Source organism: Pongo pygmaeus, chromosome 4 (assembly GCF_028885625.2).
Source record: "Pongo pygmaeus isolate AG05252 chromosome 4, NHGRI_mPonPyg2-v2.0_pri, whole genome shotgun sequence".
Lineage (NCBI taxonomy): Eukaryota > Metazoa > Chordata > Mammalia > Primates > Hominidae > Pongo > Pongo pygmaeus.
Genome location: NC_072377.2, coordinates 45335393 through 45355842, shown reverse-complemented (window position 1 = coordinate 45355842; position 20450 = coordinate 45335393).

Sequence of the window (20450 nt, the reverse complement as noted above, 5' to 3'; positions counted from 1 at the left end):
GTAGTAGGTGCTCATTAAATAGTTGTGAAAAGAATTTCACATTATGAGGATTTTTTTTTTTTTTTTTTTTTTGAGACGAAGTTTCACTCTGTCACCAGGCTGGAGTGCAGTGGTGCGATTCCAGCTCACTGCAACCTCCGCCTCCCGAGTTCAAGTGATTCTCCTGCCTCAGCCTCCTGAGTAGCTGGTATTACAGGCATGCACTGCCACGCCCAGCTAATTTTTGTATTTTTAGTAGAGACGGGGTTTCACCATGTTGGTCAGGCTGGCCTCGAACTCCTGACCTCGTGATCTGCCTGCTTCAGTCTCCCAAAGTGCTGGGATTACAGGCATGAGCCACCGCGCCCGGCCATTTTTTTCTTTTTCTTTTTTTAGTTAGGAATTCTCTTGCATTTATTTGCAGCTTGTCACTGGCTTTTGTGTCATTAATCATCATTGGTGTACTTCTCTAACCATCCTTGAAGACTGGATTCGTGTGGGAGATGGGAAGACTGAAGACTAAATGTCCTTGAAAAATATGTCTCAAATAATGAGTTTGAGGCTTTCATCTAGCCTCAAACTCATTATTTGCAGAAAGCTTTTGAAGTGTGGTTACAGCACAAAGAACACACTCAAAAGATGCACAGAAAGCAAAAATAGGTTATGGCAAAGGTTTAAATATAGGATTGCAACGATGAGAGTTTTTAACCTCTCTGTGTGTATAATGGAAGACAGGCAGGATGATAATACTGCCAGATTTATGAGATTAGTAAAGTGGATTTGTGTAGAATAAAAAGACAAGGAACTCATTTTTAAAAACCATATTGCATTTCAAGGATCAGAAAGATATCTCTAACCAAAATAATGAGATCTGCAGTTTAGAATACAAAAAATTATTTCATTAGGTAAAGGGACAATAGTGGTTTCATTCATTCTAGAGAGAGAATTCAGATCCAGTTTGATGAATGTTACCATGAATAGATATCACAAAGATTCTCTGTAAGTGAGGATTTTAGGCTTTGGTTTTGCAGAAATTGAAATACATGTGCCAATGTGGCCCTCACAATACTCTGTATTTGGGCCATGGATTTCAAAAACATAGGTGATGTCTTCCTTGTTATAGAAAAAAAGAAAAAAAAAGTGTACAGAACAAAAATCAATGAACAAGGACATTTATAATTAGAAATTCCCTGGGACTAATTTCTGTGTATTTCAATATAGGAATGAGGAAGAAACTTGAATATAAGATGAAAACCTATTTCTTTACAAAAACAATTCATAGTAGGTACTTTTCTTAAAACTAATTATTAGCTCTAATAAAATCTGTCATGATGTTTGTTCCTACATTGTCTCTATAATATCACCTGAGGGCTTCTATAAACACTTCATGTAAAAAATTTCTTCATAATTAAATGTCTAGAAAAGAATTACATTCATTGAGAACATGGTATATTTTCCCATGAACAGTGAAACGTATATAATCAGCATTTTTATTAGACCACTACAAATCACAGTGCTAAATATATTATTCAAGCTTAGACATTTTCTGAATTTTGTGGTCTATCTGCATTATTGACTTTCTATTTAATTTATATTTTCACAGGCACCTGACTGCAATTTATTCTTTGTACATTTGGTTTCTGTAGAATATTTTGTGCTACCTCAAATTCTTCCTGAAATGAGACATGTTGAAAGAAAAGAGAGGAAGGGAAAAAAGGGAACAAAAGTGAAAGCATACACATTATACTAGCAAGCAGTGGATAATTTAAGACAATTTAGTTAATCAAATTGGTGGGCTTTATTGCTGTAAGATAAATAATATTACTATAATAAAACTAATATGAAAAAATTCAATTTCCATCTGTTTCCATCACTGTTTGTTCATCAAGATACTTGGGATCTAAAAATTATGTATACACAAAAAATAAAAAAGAAACTATTAAATCAATATTTACCCATATTGTAGTATATGCCAGAATTTTTTTTTCTTTTTAAGGCTAAATAATATTTCATGGTATGTATATAACACATTTTACTTATCCATTTTGTATTAGTCTATTTTCATGTTGCTGATAAATACATACCCGGGACTGGGCAATTTACAAAAGAAAGAGAGGTTTAATGACTTACAGTTCCATGTGACTGGGGAGGCCTCACAATCATGGCAGAAAGCAAGGAGGAGCAAGTCACATCTTACATGGATGGCAGCAGGGAAATAAAGAGAGTTTGTGCAGGGAAACTCCCCTTTATAAAACCATCAGATCTCATGAGACTTATTCACTATCACGAGAACAGCATGGGAAAGACCTGCCCCCATGATTCAATTACCTCCCACCAAGTATCTCTCACAACATATGGGAATTAAAGATGAGATATGGGTGGGTACACAGCCAAACCATACAGGTTTACTTGTTTAGTTTAGCTATAATGAATATTTTATCCACATTTTAGCTATTGTGGATAATGCAGCTATGAACATGAATGTACAAATTTCTCATCAGGACTCTGTTTTTAACTCTCTTGAGAATATATCCAGAAATAGTATTGATGAATTTTACAGCAATTCTATTTTTAATTATTTTGAGGAGCTGCCATACTGTTTTCCACAATGTCTGTACTATTTTACACTTCCACCAATAGTGCACAAGGTTCCCAATAAGGACATTAAGCTAAGTGAAATAAGCCACACAAAAGACAAATACTGTACAATTCCACTTACATGAGGTACTTAGAGTAGTAAAAATCATAGAATCAGAAACTAGAATGGTGGTTGCCAGGGGATGGGGGAGGGGTAAATGGGGAGATATTGTTCACTAGAAAGTTTCAATTTCATGAGATAAAAAGGAAGAGTGATGGAGATAGATTGTAGTAATGGTTGCATAACATTATAAATGTATTTCATATCACTCTACTGTACACTTAAAAATGGTTAAGATGATAAATTTTGTGTGTATTTTACTAAAATAAAATTGGGGGAAAAGGAAACTATGAGCATGTAAATTATTTGTACTTATATATATAAACTATTTTTTTTTACAATCCAGTCCCCAAAAATTATAAATGCAATAACATAAAAATAATATTCTAGAACTGGTAACTATAATTTCAACATTGAAGAGAAAATATATTGAAAGTCTACCATCTTTCTAGGTTTCTTTCAAATTCCTTTTTTTTTTGTAATTTAGTAACTACTGCGCTTATAATAGATGCTTAAAAATTATATATCTCACCTAAAACAGTTACTTCAGGAATTAACCCTGAATTAATTGTATTCCAAGTCAACTCCAAAAAGCTGTCTATCAGTCCAATTAAAAAAAAGGTCTGGATTATGTAGGGCAGAGCAGTAGAAACCTGAATTCTGGCTAGCCCCATCACCAGCTGACTAAAGTGCCCTGGGGTCCTGAATAAATTTGAAAGGCGTTCTAGGCCATAACAGCTATCATCCTGAGGCAAGTCCTGGTGAGACACTGTGCTCCACCAGGCTCAAAGACAGTGGATGTGAGGTGCACATGACCCAGAGAGAAACCACCCAGGGTGGCCAAGGAAGTGCTGTGTCACCTCTCCCCCAACTCCAGGCAGTGCCACTTGGTGAAAGACTCTTTCTGCTTGCAGAAAGGAGCAGGATGAGTAAAGAGAACTTTGTTTTACAATTTGAGTACCAGCTCAGTCACAGTAAAATAAAGCACCAAGAAAATGCCAAAAACCTCCATTCCAGGTCCTAGCTCCTGGATGGCATTCCTAGACTCAACCTGGGCCAGAAAGGAACCTGTTGTGCTGAAGAGAAGGACAAAGTCCTGGCAAAATTCACCACCTGCTGATTAAAGAGCTGGTGGGCCTTGAATAAACATCACCAGTAGCCAGGCAGTAGTTGCCATGGGCCTTAGGTGAGACCTAGCACTGTGCTGGTTTCAGGTGTGACCCAGTGCATTGCCATCTGTGGTGGCCATGGGAGTGACTATATCACACCTCTCCAAACTCCAGGCAGACTGGAACAGAGAGGGAGACTCTGTCTGGGGGAAAGTGAGGAAAGAGAACAAGAGACTGGTAATCCAGGGAGTTCTCCTGGATTTCACCTAAGCCTACCAAGACATGAGAAGTCTTCAAGAGTTGCACTGTTACTGTACTTGGGAACTCTCTGGTGCAGTGACCACACTCAATATGGCTGCAGTGACCACATTCAATTCCCTTTGAATACTGGGAAAGCCTTCTCAAGAAGGATGAGAACAAACAACCCCAGACTGTGAAGAATAGACTAAATACCTAACTCTTCAATGCCTAGACATTGACAAATATCCACCAGCATCAAGACCAGTCCAGAAAATATGACCTTACCAAACGAAGTAAATAAAGCACCAGCAAACAATCTCAGAGTGATAGAGATATGTGACCTTTCTGACAGACAGTTCAAATAGCTGTTCTGAGAAAGCTCAATGAACTTTAAGAACACAGAGAAGGAATTCAGAACCAGGTCAGAGAAATTTAACAAAGAGATCAAAATAATTTTGTTAAATCAAGCAGAAATTCTGAAGCTGAAATGTGTTGTGGGGAATGGAGTTAAAGTGTAGAGTTTACATTAGTTTTCTCTTTGCTTATTTGTTTATTTGCTATTTTTCTTGTGTGTTTAACCAGAGTTTAGTTGTTATCAATTTAAAATAACTGGTTATAAGATAATTTCAAGCCTTGTGGCAAATCAAAAAATCTACAACAGATACACAAAAAATAAAGAGGAAGAAATTAAACTACTAGATAAAATAACTTTTATATAAAAGAAGAAAGGAAGGAAGGAAGGAAGGGAAAAAGTACCACAAAACAACCAGAAAACAAACAGCAAAACGGCAGTAGCAAGTCCTTACCTACCAATAAAACCACTGAACATAAAATAACTAAACTGTCCAATCAGAAGACATAGAGTAGCTAAATAGTTAAGAAAAATACAACCCAATAGCATGTTGCCTACAAGAAACTCACTTCACCTGTAAAGAAACACACAGATGGAAAATAAAGAGTTGGAAAAAGATATTCCATACAAGGGGAAACCTAAAAAAGAGCAGAAGTAGCTGTACTTACATCAGATAAAATAGATTTAAAGACAAAAACTAAAAAAAGAGACAAAGGATGTCATTACATAATGATAAAGTGGTTCATTCAGCAAGGGGACATAACAATTATAAATATGTATGCACCCTACACTGGAGTACTCTGATATATTAAGCAAATATATTAGAACTAAAGAAAGAGATAATCCCAATACAGCAATAGATGGAGACCACAAAATTCCACTTATAGCATTGGACAAATTATCCAGAGAGAAAATCAACAAAGAAACATCAGACTTAATCTGTACTATAGACCTAACAGACATTAAGAGGACATTTCATCTAACAGCTGCAGAATACACATTTTTCTCATCAGCAAATGGATCATTCAACAGGATAGGCTATATGTTGGGACATAAATTAAGTCTTAAAAGTATTTTTTAATTGAAGTTATACTAAGGACCTTTCATGACCGCAGCAAAAAAAAAAAAAAAAAAAAAAAAACTACGACTCAATTACAAGAGGAATTTTGCAAACTGTAAAAATACATGGAAATTAAACAATATGCTCCTGAATGACCAGTGGGTAAATGAAGAAATTAAGAAGGAGATAAAAAATTTCATGAAACAAATAAAAATGGAAGTAGAATATACCAAAACTTATGGAATACAGCAAAAAGAGTACTAAGAGGAACGTTTATAACAATAAACACCTACATCAAAAAAATATAAACACTTCAAATACAGAACTTAATGATGCATCTTAAAGAACTGGAAAAGCAAAGTCAAACCAAACTCAAAATTAGTAGGAGAAAAGAAATGATAAAGATCAGAGCAGAAATAAACGAAATTGAAAAAAAAATACACAAGATCAACACAATGAAATGTTGTTTTTTAGAAAGATAATCAACAAATCTTTAGCCAGACAAAGAAAAAAAGAGAGAAGATCCAAATAAATGAAATCAGAGACAATAAAGGAGAAATTATAACTGATACCACAGAACTTCAGAAGATCATTAGAGACTAATATGAGCAACTATATGGCAATAAATTTGAAAACCTAGCATAAATAAATAAATTTCTAGACATAGACAATCTACCAAAATTGAATGTGGTTTGTTGTTGTTGTTGTTGTTCAAGATGAAGTCTCACCCTGTCACCCAAACTGGAGTGCAGTGGCTCCATCTTGGTTCACTGCAAGCTCTGCCTCCCAGGTTCACACCATTCTTCTGCCTCAGCCTCCCGAGTAGCTGGGACTACAGGCGCCCACCACCATGCCCAGCTAATTTTTTGTATTTTTAGTAGAGACCAGGTTTCACCGTGTTAGTCAGGATGGTCCCGATCTCCTGGCCTCATGGTACGCCCGCCTTGGCCTCCCAAAGTGCTGGGATTACAGGCATGAGCCACCGCGCCCAGCCCCAAATTGAATGTTTTTACCTGATAGTTTCACTTTTGAATTTTAATAAACATTTAGAGAACTAATTCCACGGCTACTCAAACTATCTCAAAAAATAGAGGAGGAGGGAAGCCTTCCAGACTCTGGTACTCTGATACCAAAACCAGACAAAGACACATCAAGAAAAGAAAACTGTAGGCCAATATCCTTGAGGAACACAAATGCAAAAATTCACAACAAAATACTAGCAAACCAAATTCCATGACACGTTAAAAAGATCCAAGTGGGATTCACCCCATGGAAGCAAGAATGGCTCAACATATGCAAATCAATCAATGTGACACATCATATCGACAGAATGAAGGATAAAACCTATATGTTCATTTCAATCAATGCTGAGAAAGCATTTGATAGTATTCAGTACACCCTCACGATAAAAACTCTAAAAAAAAAAATGTGTATAGAGGGAATTTACTTCAACATGATAAAAGCCATATATGACAGACCCACAGCTAGTATCATACTGAAATGGGTAAAAGCCTTTCCTCTAAGATCTGGAACAAGACAAGAATCCCCAATTTCACCACTGTTATTCAACATAATACTGGAAGTTCTAGCCAGTATAATTAGATGGAGAGAAAAATTAAGAGCATCCAAATTGGAAAGGAAGAAACTGACTTATCTTTGTTTGCAGATGATGTGATCTTATTTGGAGAAGCCTAAAGATTCCACCAAAAACTATTAGAACTGATAAACAAATTCAGTGAAGTTGCAGGATACAAAATCAACACACAAAAATCTGTAGCATTTCTGCATGCTAACAACAAACAATCTGAAAAAGAAATGAAGTTATCTTATTTACAACAGCTACAAATAAAATAAAATACCTAGGAATAAACTTAACCAAAGAAGTGAAAGATTGCTATGATAAAAATTATAAAACACTGATTAAATAAATAAAGAGGATATTAAAAATGAAAAGATATTTCATGTTGATGTATTGGAAGATTTAATATTGCTAAAATGTCCATACTACCCAAAGCCATCTACAGATTTAGTGTAACTCATATCAAAATACCAATGACATTCTTAACAGAAATAGAAAAAAAATTTTTAAATTTTTATGGAACCACAAAAGACCCAGAATAGCAAAAGCCAGGCTGAGCAAAAAGAACAAAACTGTAGGAATCACATTGCTAGATTTTAAATTATACTACAGAGTTATAATAACCCAAACAACATGTCACTGGCATAAAAGCAGACATATAGACCAGTAGAATAGAATAGAGAACCCATAAACAAATCCACACACCTACAGTGAACTCATTTTTTTATAAAGATGCCAAGAACATACATTGGGGGAAAGGACAGTCTCCTCAATAAATGGTGCTGGAAAACCTGGATATCCACATGCAAAAGAATGAAACTAGGCTCCTATCCCTCACCATATACAAAAATCAAATAAAAATGGATTAAAGACTTAAATCTAATACCTTATACTATGAAATGACTAAAAGCAAACATTGATGAAACTCGAGGACAATGGTTTGGGTAGAGATTTTTGTGGGTAATACCTCAAAAGCACAGGAAACCAAAGCAAAAATGGACAGACTAACTTTCACATCAAGTTAAAGAACCTCTGCACAGCAAATGAGACAATCAACAAAGTGAAGAGACAACCCACAGAACTGGAGAAATGATTTGCAAACTACCCATCTGGCAAGGTATTAATAACCATAATATGTAAATTGCTCAAACAACTTAATGGGGAAAAATCAAATAATCCAATTTAGCAATGGGCAAAAGATTTGCATAGACATTTCTTAAAAGTAGACATGCAAATTGCCAAAAGGTATATAAAAAATGCTCAAAGTGATTAATCATAAGATAAATGCTAATTAAAACTACAATGAGATATCATCTCACCCCAGCTAAAATGGCTTTCATTCAAAAGACAGGCAATAACAAATGCTGGTGAGTATGCAGAGAAAGGGGAACCCTTGTACGCTGTATTAGTCTGTTCTCATGCTGCTAATAAAGGCATACATGAGACTGAGCAATTTATAAAGAAAAGAGGTTTAATCGACTCACATTTCCATCAGATCTCAAGAGACTTATTCACTATCACGAGAACAGCACAGGAAAAACTGGACCCCATGATTCAATTGCCTCCCACCAGATCCCTCCCAGAATGCATGGGAATTATGGGAGCTACAAGTCAAGATGAGATTTGGGTGGGACACAGCCAACCCATATCATACACTGTTGGTGGAAATGTAAATTAGTACAACCACTATGAAGAACTGTAAGACAGTTCCTGAAAACACTCCAGCATTCTCACTTCTAGGTATACACCTAAAAGAAAAGAAATCCATTGCACTCCCATGTTTATTGCAGCACTATTCACTATAGCCAAGATTTGAAACAACCTAAGTGTCCATCAATGAATGAATGGATATATATGTAGTACATATACACAGTGAAATGTTATTCAATCATAAAAACAGCTGAGATACTGTCATTTGCAACAACATGGATGGGACTTGAGGACATTGTGTTAATTGAAAAAAGCCAGGCACAGAAAGACAAATTTTGCATGTTTTCACTCATATGTGGGAGCTAAACATTAAAATAATTGAACTCATTGAGATAGAGAGTAGAATGATGGTTATCAAAGATTGAGAAAAGTAGCAGGGCAGGAACTGGGCAGGGAGTGGAGTTAGTTAACGGGTGCAAATACATAGATAGAATGAATAAGCTCTAGTATTTGATAGCATGACAGGATGATTACAGTGAATAATACTTTATTATATATTTATAAATAACTTTAAGAGTAGAATGTAGGTGTTCCTAACACACAAAAACAATGATAAATGCTTGAAGTGATGGATACCCCGAGTACCCTAATGTGATTATCACACTTTGTATGCCTGTATTAGAACACCACATGTACTCGATGAATATGTATATATACCTATTACATACTCCTAATAATTAAAAATTTAAGAAAATTTAAAATAAAATGGAAGGTCTGTGGAAAAAGAGTGGGCATAAATCCAAACACATGCTCTCAAATAAATCAATGAATATAAAGTAGAAAAATGTACACAATAATGGACATGAACTGATTAATTTAAAAATGACTGTAAAGAGCTACTGCCAAAATGTTTAATGGTGTTACTCAGAATATCTAATGGTATCACTCAAGGCAGAAGTTTTTTTCAAGATAATATTCTGGGAAGACTTCTTCACCATAGGTATAACCCTTCCTAGTAGTTGGCACAACTAAGCAACTGAACAAAGCTCCTGTCTTAACCACGATAATCAACCACCTCTAACGTAGTACATACAGCATGTGAAACTATCCTGAGTCTCTTTAGTAAAGCCATTCATTCATTCACTCGTCATCCATCCATCCATTTATTCATGTAGTAAGTATATCTCTAATATATACCAGGTATTGTACTAGACTTTGAGGGTAGAGCTATAGGCAGGACAGCCAGGATATTCTTTAAATGTTTTCAGAGTCCATTAGATAGTCTACATAGTTTGTCAACTACTAATATGCATATATTAAAATGGATAACTTTATTATTTCACATTCTTATAAAAATAGTATTATTTTTAGGTTCAACTATTTAGGAAATTTATCCAACACTTTACAAAATCCATGTAAAGGGTCACCTCCACTTACTATACATAGATACCTAAGATGAGTATGTCCTGCATGACTATCACAGTCAAAAATGGAGGCCACTGAGAAGTGAGTAACAGACTTTTTACACCTAGAAAATAAGCCAGGCACAGTGGTTCAAGCCTGGAATCTCAGCACTTTGGGAGCTGAAGTGGGCATATAACTTGAGACCAGGAGTTCAAGACCAGCCTGGCCAACATGGCAAACGCCTTTCTCTACAAAAAATACAAAATTTAGCCGGGTAGGTGGCGCACACCTATAGTCCCAGCTACTCAGGAGGCTGAGACAGGAAAATCACTTGAGCCTGGGAGGTGAGCTGAAATTGTGCTGTTGCACTCCAGCCTGGGCGATGGGAGTGTAACCCTGTCGCAAAACAAAAAAGGAAAGGAAAGGGAAGAGAGGGGAGGGGAGGGGAGGGGAGGGGAGGGGAGGGGAGGGGAGGGGAGGGGGAGGGGAAGGGGAAGGGGAAGGGAATGAAAATAATCAAAACTAATCAGCTCATTGGGAATGTTCTGTGGGAAAAAAACAATTAATACTTTTTTTTTCTATAAGATAAATTACTAATTATTTTAAAACTTGAATCCCCAGGATTCAACTTTTAATGAGTCTTCATGTGTTATAAAATATATAAATTTATTAAAAGTTATGCTAAATGATGACATTTCTTATTTCAAAACATTACACTTTCTTCCACTGTTAAGTACAGAACTAAAAGATTACATATAATTTGTAACTTTTCAAGACATAGTATTAAAAAATTAGAGCGTTACATTTATGTCAGAATTTTAAAGTATGTATAACTCTCTTCAAATATTTTTAAATACAGGAAGAAAAATACAATTGAACTTTATTTAAAAATTGAACTTTTATCATTTACATTTTTATAACCTGTATAAAACATTAAAATATTGATTCATTGCTCTCTATGGGAATCATGCATAGAATTTAATGCTTTTTCTACCATATTTTGACCTGATTGATAACAAATAAAAAGAGATGCTTAAATGGAGATGATTGTAACCTGGGTGAGTTATACTGTAACACTTTATTTAAAAGGTAGAGCCCTGTTATCTCTCTCTCAGCCCTTTGCTTTCCTTGATAGTGTATTTTCAGTTCTTGAATATTCATAATTTATTAAACTATGGAAACGGTCATATATACTAATAACTTGCCTTCCATTTTGACTCATCACATCTGCTCAGCCTCCTTTGGCATTGAAGTATAGTTGCCTACATCTTATATGATGTGAAGAATTTACGTATATTTTACATTCTTATCTATTCATGCTGAGTCACTAGAGGTTAGCAATGTATCTAAGCACAATTCTCCAAAACTCAAATCTTCAGATAGGAATTTTGTTTTTTAAATCCCTACACCATACGTAATATTATTTAGTGATTTTACTAGTTTTTAATTTAAATACCTGTACTTCTTTTTTTTTTTTTTTCTGAGATGGAGTCTCACTGTCCCCCAGGCTGAAGTGCAGTGGTGCAGTCTCTGCTCACTGCAACCTTTGCCTCCTGGGTTCAAGCAATTCTCTGCCTCAGCCTCCCAAGCAGCTGGTATTACAGGCGCCTGCCACCACACCTGGCTAATTTTTATATTTTTAGTAGAGAAGAAGTTTCACCATCTTAGCCAGGCAGGTCTTGAACTCCTGGCCTACTAATCCACCTGCCTCAGCCTCCCAAAGTACTGAGATTACAGGCATGAGCCAACACACATGGCCTAAATACATGTATTTCTAAGGAACTTAATATCAATCTGAAAATGGCTATACAAAAGCATATAGAAAGCATTTTAAATGTGATCTTCATGCCTTTGCCAAAGACTGACACTGAGGTCCATCCTTTGTTGAAAACAAGTTACTAAGTTTTAGAGAACTTTAAGTAAAAAATACAGTAACACTTTTGTGAGGCTTTGTATTTGGCCTAAATAAAAGGACGAAAGGAATTGTTTCTTTGCGTTATTTGACATTATTTAGTGTTGTGTGTGCATATTTATATGTGTGTACCACCTAAAATTACTCTTTAAATCACTGATATCTGTCACACTTCCGAAAGTGTGTACTTTCGGAAATGTTCTATCTAAGCATATTCTCAGTGCCAAGACAGCAGAAAAATCTCTAGAAAGTTTATCGAAGCCTGACAGGTGTTTTATATAATAAGGTGCCAATTAAAAACAAACTAAAATAATAATAAATAACAAAGGCAAGAAAATAAAACCATCATGTAAGATCGCTATAATAAGAATATTTTTGGCTGTGGGACAAAGACGATGTTTTCAGACTTGCTCTCTCCATCAACTGCTAATACCCTTGCTATGTGTCATGAAACATGGGGTTGTTGTATTGTTAGAATCAGGACCAGTACCCTGCCCTTCAAGACCCTAAGTGCCTCTTTAGCTTTTACACCCTGGGGACCTTTCATGCTGCACTTTTGTTCTGGCCTTGCTTAATTAATACCCATTAGCTCATGATAACTGAAGACTCTAGCTTAAAAAATATTTCACTGTCTTTCCTACTCATTGATGAAGCTTCTTGGATGTGAAACATGGCAAGGCTAACAATACTGACTTCAGGTAATTGCTTTCAGTGGAAATGACTTAATGCATATAAGCTCTACATCCCTAGACAAATGTTAGATATTATAATTTTATACCTATATAATTTCATAATTTTTACCCAAATTAATATCCTCAAACTTTGATTGAGGTCTTTCCATAGGAGTAACTAGAGAGCCAAAGATGACTACAACTCAGTCATTGCTCTCGGGAGCTTTATTTAGTTATTATAATAGAGTTCCCCTCACCCCACCACCTGACTGGTAATACAAATTTATACTGACTGATCTCCATTCTCTTGCTTTATTTTGTGCTGTCATTTGTTAAGTGGGTGAATAAAATTAGAAATGCAGTCTGATCAGTAAAGAAAGCAAACGTTATAGTACCTCCTCTCAAACCAGAGAGATCTGACTATAGCAGGATTCAAACCCAAGTGCTTAAAGAAGCAGTAAGTATTGAAATATTGTGATGATGATTTTTTTTTAACCAGTGGACACCGTGAGGTTTCTGGTGAGTCATCAACTGAAACCAAAAGGATTCTGCTCTCCTAGACTTTTTATTGTTAAAAAGTCACCACTACTTAGTGAAAACCACATCCACGAAGATTGGCTTATATAAATGAGCAAACTATTGTATTCTGAAATGTTAAATCATTAATATTTTATAATATTAATTTGATTTGCTATAAACAGTACTTTTTCCTGAAGGGGTCAAATTGCCCAGAAGCAGTCATTAAGACTTGGATAAATATAAAATCACTAAAAACTTTTAATCATCTACATAGCAATTTGTTGTAAATTTTTTATGTATTTTTCAAGATTAAATTTAAAAATCTGTACTATTACCAACAAATTAATTTGGATGACTAATGATTGAATGTAATAATAATATGCACTATAATGTATTCTGATCAAGTTCTGTAAGATCTTGCTTTAAATATGTTTTGCTTCAAACAAGAGGAGAATTTGAGATTCTCATCTAGTTTTCTGGCTTTAACATCAAGAAATAACTCAAAGGCCTACATAATTCAAAATAACAGGTTATGGCAAGAAAAATTGCCATTATTATTGCCAGCTGGTGATTTTTTAGTAGTCCTTTTGACCTTCCCATTTCCAGTGAAATTTCTATGGAATGAGAAGCAGTTCTGTGTATTAGGCCAGCAAACATCATACTAGGTACTGGATCTATAATTAATATATCCATTTTATATGTGGATCCTCTTCCACTCTAAGTTTCCCTGATCTATTGATGTTAAAGTCACACAAATGCAAATTGCTGTTGAGCAGCGTTTCTCAATTTTTCCTAATTGCCCTATAAGGAGGCATTTTAGACATTTTAAAAATTGTTTTATCTATAAATTTTAATACCACAGGTATATTGTTTATCAGTCAATGTACCGTGTGTATTTCTGTGCATTATACATTAAAATAGTAAGATTTTTTTTCACCTTCCAAAAACAAATTGTTACTCCCTTGGGAGCAATATAACCCTCATAGTGAATGCATGCCAAAAAGTGACAAATAGCACATTCTCTGGCATTTAGTTATTCAATAAATGTTTGATGTCAAACATGTTTAGAATTCAGTTTCTTAACACTGAGTCCACAGAAACCTCATAGAATTCTAGATGGGCCCACAAGAGTTGTGTGGAAAAATACAACTCATCAGAATTTTTCTAAGAAGGTCCATGGCTTTCACTATATTCTCAAATTGCTCCTTAACAAAGAAATTAAGCAGTACTGGCTTTAGACCTATCAGAAAAGGGATACTTGTATGCTGGATATAATTTTGGTTAATAATTGTTTATTTTCTACAAAACTAGAGATATTTTAAAGTCATCAATTGAATTAATGCATTCTGTATGATTTCCAATTTTGTTGAAATGACCAAATTCAATTAAAATCACCAAACTTTAGCTGAGTATTGACTTTGTGCAAATGGCTACAATGTGTGCAAACAAAGTAGAATACTGTAGGAGTTTGCTTAGAACAAGAGCTTTTGTCAATGGTTTGCACTGCTGTCCAAAGTTCTAGCCTTATAGTTGCTAGTAGAATTGAGAGGTGACAGAGTGCTGGCAGTCCTCAGAGCCCTCGCTTGCTCTTGGCACCTCTTCTGCCTGGGCTCCCACTTTGGCGGCACTTGAGGAGCCCTTCAGCCCACCACTGCACTGTGGGAGCCCCTTTCTGGGCTGGCCAAGGCCAGAGCCGGCTCCCTCAGCTTGCAGGGAGGTGTGGAGGGAGAAGGCACGAGCGGGAACCAGGGCTGCCTGCAGCCCTTGCAGGCCAGCTGGAGTTCCGGGTGGGTGTGTGCTTGGCGGGCCCCGCACTCAGAGCAGCCGGCCAGCCCTGCTGGCCCTGGGCAATGAGGGACTTAGCACCCAGGCCAGCGGCTGCAGAGGGTGTACTGGGTCCCCCAGCAGTGCCAGCACACCGGCGCTGCACTGGATTTCTCACGGAGCCTTAGCTGCCTTCCTGCGGGGCAGGGCTCAGGACCTGCAGCCCGCCATGCCTGAGACTCCCACCCACTCCATGGGCTCCTGTGCGGCCGGAGCCTCCCCGACTAGCACCACCCCCTGCTCCATGGTACCCAGTTCCATCGACCACCCAAGGGCTGAGGAGTGTGAGCGCACGGCGCAGGACTGGCAAGCAGCTCCACCTGCAGCCCTAGTGCAGGATCCACTAGGTGAAGCCAGCTGGGCTCCTGAGTCTGGTGGGGACGTGGAGAGTCTTTAGGTCTAGCTCAGGGATTGTAAATACACCAATCAGCACCCTGTGTTTAGCTCAAGGTTTGTGAGTGCACCAATTGACACTCTGTATCTAGCTGCTCTGGTGGGGCCTTGGAGAACCTTTATGTCTAGCTCAGGGATTGTAAATACACCAATCGGCACTCTGTATCTAGCTCAAGGTTTGTAAATACACCAATCAGCACCCTGTGTTTAGCTCAACGTTTGTGAATGCACCAATCGACACTCTGTATCTAGCTGCTCTGGTGAGGCCTTGGAGAACCTGTGTGTCGAAACTCTGTATCTAACTAATCTGATAGGGACGTGGAGAACCTTTGTATCTAGCTCAAGGATTGTAAACGCACCAATCAGCACCCTGTCAAAACAGGCCACTCGGCTCTACCGATCAGCAGGATGTGGGTGGGGCCAGATAAGAGAATAAAAGCAGGCTGCCCAGCCAGCATTGGCAACCCGCTCGGGTCCCCTTCCACACTGTGGAAGCTTTGTTCTTTCGCTCTTTGCAATAAATCTTGCTACTGCTCACTCTTTGGGTCCACACTGCTTTTATGAGCTGTAACACTCACCGAGAAGATCTGCAGCTTCACTCCTGAAGCCAGCGAGACCACGAGCCCACTGGGAGGAACGAACAACTCCAGACGCACTGCCTTAAGAGCTGTAACCCTCACCGCGAAGGTCTGCAGCTTCACTCTTGAGCCAGCGAGACCACGAACCCACCAGAAGGAAGAAACTCCGAACACATCTGAACATCAGAAGGAACAAACTCCAGACGCACCACCTTAAGAGCTGTAACACTCACCGCGAGGGTCCGCAGCTTCATTCTTGAAGTCAGTGAGACCAAGAACCCACCAATTCTGGACACAGGATTACTAGTGATCTATAAATTTATACTGGTTGTATGTGCAAAACAGAGGTGACAACGTGCTAGCAGCTATCGGCTCACTCTTGGCACCTCCTCGGCCTCGGTGTCCACCCTGGCCATGCTCGAGGAGCCCTTCAGCATGCCACTGCACTGTGGGGGACCCTCTCTGGACTGGCCAAGGCCAGAGCTGGCTCCCTCTGAGCTACCTCTGCTGGCGGGGGAGGTGTGGAGAGTAAGGGAGGGGCAGGAACCAGGCCTGTGCATGGGGCTTGCGGGCCCCGTACTTGGAGCAGCCAGCTGGCGCCTCTACCCCAGACAGTCAGGGGCTTAGCACCCGGGCCAACAGCTGCAGAGGGTGCGCCAGGTCCCCCAGGCTGCGCTCAACTTCTCTCTGGGCCTCAGCTGCCTCCCAGCGGGGCAGAACTCGGGACCTGCAGCCCGCCATGCCTGAACCCCCCCAACCCCCAGTGGGCTCCACACAGCCCGAGCCTCCCCAACGACCGCCACTCCTTGCTCCACGGTGCTCGGTCCCATCGACTGCCCAAGGGCTGAGGAGTGCGGGCATGCTGGCACGGGACTGACGGGCCTCCACGGCCCGCCGTGTGATCCATTAGCAGAAGCCAGCTGGGCTCCTGAGTGGGGTGGGGACTTGGAGAACTTTTATGTCTAGCTGGAGAATTGCTGTATATGCACAAGTCAGCACTGTGTCTAGCTCAGGGTTTATGGATGCACCAATCAGCACTCTGTATCTAGCTAATCTGGTGGGGACTTGGAGAACTTTTATGTCTAGCTAGAGGGTTGTAAATGCACCAATCAGCACTCTGTCAAAACAGACCAATCAACTCTCTGTAAAACAGACCAATCAGCTCTCTGTAAAATGGACCAATCAGCAGGATGTGGGTAGGACCAGATAAGGGAATAAAAGCAGGCTGCCCAAGCAAGCGCAGGCAATTCAGGTGGGTCATGTGGAAGCTTTGTTCTTTTGCTATTGGCAGTAAATCTTGCTGCTGCTCACTGGGTCTGTGAGGTCTTTAAGAGCTGTAACACTCACTGGGAAGGTCTGCAGTTTTACTTCTGGAGCCAGCAAGACCACAAAGCCACTGGAAGGAACGAACTCCTGACATGCTGCCTTTAATAGCTGTTAACACTCACCGAGAAGGTCTATAGCTTCACTCCTGATGTCAGCGAGACCATGAACCCACCAGAGGGAAGAAACTCTGGACACATCTGAACATGTGAAGGAAAAAATTCCAGACACACCATCTTTAAGAACTGTAACACTCACCGTGAGGGTCTGCAGCTTTGTTCTTGAAGTCAGCGAGACCAAGAACCCACCAATTCTGGACTCAAAACTGTGGATCATGTCTGTGAATTTACATAGGCCTTTGAGATCTCTGAGTGGGATAAGTAGTAAGAAAGTCATATGACTCTGCAGTATCTTAGAAAGGTTGAAAGCTTTAGGAATTTAGTATACAAGTTGTATAAAGTGAAAGTTGAACAAAGGTGGAGATTAATTTGTGTTAGTGTATATTTGCAAGGCAAATTTTTTGAGATTCTCCTAACCTTGAAGACCTTTAAGGCTCAAAATGCTCAACCTAGATAGTTCGAGAGAATATTATAATACATAATACTTTTCAATTTAGATTTCCATTAGTATATTAAGAAAATGATGGAGTATCATGTAGCAATGAAAATGATCTGCAACTATAGACAACATAAACGGACCTTGGAAACACAGTATTTACCAAACAAAAACACCAGACACAGTATTCATGCTTTATAATTCCACTTACATAAATTCAAAAATAGGTACAAACTAATCTCTGGTGATAGAAATCAGGATAGTAGTTGTACTTGCTGGGGGCTGAGATGAAAGGGGACATGAGAAAGATTCTTGGGTTATTGAAAATGGTCTATTTTTCTAGGCAATTTTTGCACTAGTATGAACACTTAGTGAAAATTCATTCAGCCTTACACTTACAAAGTATGTCCTTCATGTGTATATTATACTTCAAAAAATTTAAGAAAAAGAAAAGTATTTAGGTGGCTGAAGTTTCCAGATGTAGATACTATACAGTAAATTGGGGCTTTTCATATTATGTTATATAAATGAAATAATTATTTTATATAATATACATTTATGAGACATATATGCTCTATGTTGAGGGTACTGTGAAAGAGTTACCAATTAAGAGCAGAAACATAAAAAAACAAAAACGGAACAAAAAACAGAAATTCAAGTTTATTGGTATCTTCCTTAGGTATAAGAGATCTCAATGAACTGAGGAGTCATTATTCCTCAGTTATAAAATTTACCTCAGAATTCTCTGTTTAAACTATCTAGCAAGCCCTGGAATGACATAGCAAAGCATACTAAGGTGGTAAAGAACTTAGGCTCTGGACTAGACTTTGGTCAAGTGGCTTAATATCTCTAACTTTCATTTCATTTATTTGTAAAATGAGACAATATTAGCACTTATTTAGCATGATTACCATGAATATCAATTCACATAATGTATATACAATATATAACCCCATACCTGGAACATTCTAGAAACCTGGAAGAAGTTAGTTATTATGAGCAGTGTTGATATAGGTTACATTAAATTGATTTGAGTTTAAAACACTTTTTGCTCTTATTCCTCCTCAATTCTACATTCAAAGTGCCTATATTTACCTAATTTTGCCCTCATGGTATACCATATTTTAATTATGTTTTGTCCCCAACTCTTATTTAACTCTAAAAATGGGCTGCTTCCTGCTATTCCAAGGAGCTCCAGGCAAAGCTGTCTAATGACTTTCTAGTGTCTGCCTGGACACTAGACATTTTTAGTAATGTTACACCAGAGACATAGCCATCTCAGTAACTGGGCTCAACTCTTACGTGTGTTTTTCCAATAGTCATGCTTACCTAAGTGATTACATTATTATCTTAACCACCTCAATTCTCTCTTTTCCTTCCCCCCTTGATACCCTCATCCTAGCTCGTGATTTGTTTCTTTTTCACTACATTGCTTTTCTTTGCCGAAGTGTCCATTGAGAGTTTCCAGGTTAATGAGTGGTGAGCTGGTAAACGTTTAACAACTGGCTCTCCAGAGAGGGAAATGCCAGGATTTGTAGCATTTGCTTGTTTTTGCAGTGTAAATACTCCCACCATGTCTTGTTTGAAGCTACCAACATGGCGTCACTGAGCACAGAGCTGGGAGAAGATGCACACAATTTGCCCTGAGGGCTGGTACAAGCACAGTATAAAATGCAAAACTCATTTAGATCAGTCATCTATTTCCTCCTCTTCCTTCCCCCCTCCTCCTCCCACCTCACTCAATAGTTGGGTATTCTACTCTTAGAAGATCACCTTGAATTTGCTCAGATTATGTTAACAGCTTTTGCCGCACTGTAAAGAAGCTGTAAATGCCCACCGTTCAGCAAAGTACTTTTGTTAGCTCCTCAACACCCAGGTCTATACTTGCAAGTTCTTATAAAAGATCGGTAAATTCACCAACAATTTAAAAGTTTTAGTATAAAACCAGCCCTCAGTAGAGATTAATGAAATAAATAGAAGAATGTAATCTAACCTTTAAAAAAAAGTTACATCTCTGACAACATATGGTTGGCAAAGTTGCCTCTGGCAATTTGACTGTTTCCACAGAGACAAATGGAAGAGGTCTGTTAAGAAAGAAAACTCTAGAGAACAAAGTTTCCTCCTTTTTTTTCCCCCTAGGACAGAGGGCATTGTCAGAAGAGTCTCAAATATTTCTCTAATGTAAAAAACATTTCTTCTGTTGTTTGATATTTGAAGAGTTATTTTTGGAGTGAGACAAATTCCCTTTGTGAATTATATATCAAAAAGTTAAAATCTAAATGAAATTTCTTTGCAGTTCTAACTGAATGACAGATTTATCTTAGCTACTATGGGAAAGGCAAATCTGTCTTTGCGTGTCTTCGTTTTCTCTAATCTTCACAAGTACCAGCCTATAGTCTTTAGATCTGTTGCCAGTGTAACAGATTAGTCAGGACACTTCTATTTTTAAAAGAAGGTCCCACACCAGCCCACATTCACGAAGGTTGGGCCTCTTTGACATCATTTTCTGTAGGAATAAAACTACAGCTATTCTGAGTGGTGCTCCAAAGCATACCAGTTAGCCTGTCAGTATAGTATATGTCATACACCATTTGAAAGCTTTTC